We start from the raw sequence: 1741 nt of genomic DNA, 5'->3' as shown, positions 1-1741 counted from the left end.
CAGGCTGGTCTCGAACTCACAGAGATCCACCTGCCTCTGCCTCCCGAGTGCTGGGATTAAAGGCGTGCGCCACCATCGCCCGGCTTGGGTGGGGTTTTTAAATAATAGCTGAGAAATATTTTTTTAAGGTTCAGGACCCCTGATTGACTGACATTTGACCACCACCATTAAACCCATTGCTGGGAAAGCAAAGACAGACACATCCCTTGCTAGTTAGTAAACCCATTGCTGGGAAAGCAAAGACAAGCACATCCCTTGCTAGTTAGTAAACCCATTGCTGGGAAAGCAAAGACAAGCACATCCCTTGCTAGTTAGCAAATGTGGTCTACTGGATCACTTACTCGGGACATGGTATCACTGAAGGGTATATACCGTGACTCACTGGGCCACATGATAGCTTCCTTGCTGAGATTTTTTTTGTTTATGTTTTTTGTTTGGTTTGGTTTGATTTTACTTTTAAATTTTGCTTTGTGGGGAGGTTGCAAGGACAGAAGACATAAGTGAGGGGATGGGAGATGAGCAGGATCGGGATATACAATGTAAAATTTACAAAGAATCAATAACAAGTTGCTAGGGATGCCCTGGCAGAAAGAGGATGGGTGTGTGCTGAACTAATGGACGTCAAGTGATCCTATTTACAATAGTTGGAACGTTAGGAATTTCCTTTGGATGGTCTGTTCCTGGGTGGAGCGTGGGTGGTCTCAGTTTGTGGTCCTTTTTGGAAGCAGGTATTGCCTTAGGATAGACTCAGGCCCACCTTCCTGTTGGTCTATAGAGCTTGTCTTGGCAGGTGTATACTAAGTTGCCCTGGGTCCTACACTATTGTTGCCTTATGTCACAGAGATACTGCAGCTTTGGACCTGCAGGTCTGGCCCCTTCACATGCTCCAGCAGTTAAATATTGTCGCAAATTATGTCAGTATGATAAGTAATCAGGCTAGCTCAAGAGTAACGGGAATAATGGTTAAAGAAGGGAAACTTACACTGTAAGAATGGGAGTTCCGAAATCCAATAGGTCCTGGTGGGCACCACGAAGAGTGCGCATCTACATCTCCCGATTTTTCTACCTGGGCTCCAGGTGGCCACACCCTAACTAGATGTGATGGGTTGATAGTTTCCCTATTAAAAGATGAGGTGGGTATTGGGGTGAGAATTTTTTGTTTGTTTTATTTTTCAAGACAGGGTTTTTCGCTGCACAGCCCTGGCTGTCCTGAAACTCGCTCTGTAGACCAGGTTGGTCTTGAACTCACGGAGATCCACTTGCCTCTGCCTCCATAGTACTAGGATTAGAGGCACGTGTCACCACTGTCCAGCTATTCTGATTTTTGGGGGACAAGAATTCTTAGATGTTTTGTACTTCCAAGTCACTAACTATCACTTCAAGAGGAAACTTGTGTGCAATGGGTCACCTTTAGTGATGCTAAGATTTGTCAGGAAAGGCTGGGTGTGGTGGCTCCCAGCAAAAATGCGGGGTGGAGGCAGGCAAGAGGGTCTGAAAATTCAAGGCCAGCCTGAGTTACTTTAGACCTTGTAAAGGTTTAAACTCAAAACAGGCTGGGGTGTAGTTAGTTGGTACAGTGATCCATTATTTTATTCTGAGCTATGTTTTCCTCCTTTCTTCCATTCTGCAGCCTTTGTGATGGGTCCTTCCCTACCTCCAGAACTTTTTTTCCTTTCGAGACAGGGTTTTTCTGTGTAGCCCTGGCTGTCCTGTTACTCACTCTGTAGACCAGGCTGGTCTC

The sequence above is a fragment of the Microtus ochrogaster genome (assembly GCF_000317375.1).
Source record: "Microtus ochrogaster isolate Prairie Vole_2 chromosome 14 unlocalized genomic scaffold, MicOch1.0 chr14_random_1, whole genome shotgun sequence".
Taxonomy (NCBI): Eukaryota; Metazoa; Chordata; class Mammalia; order Rodentia; family Cricetidae; genus Microtus; species Microtus ochrogaster.
This window is presented reverse-complemented; position numbering follows the sequence as displayed.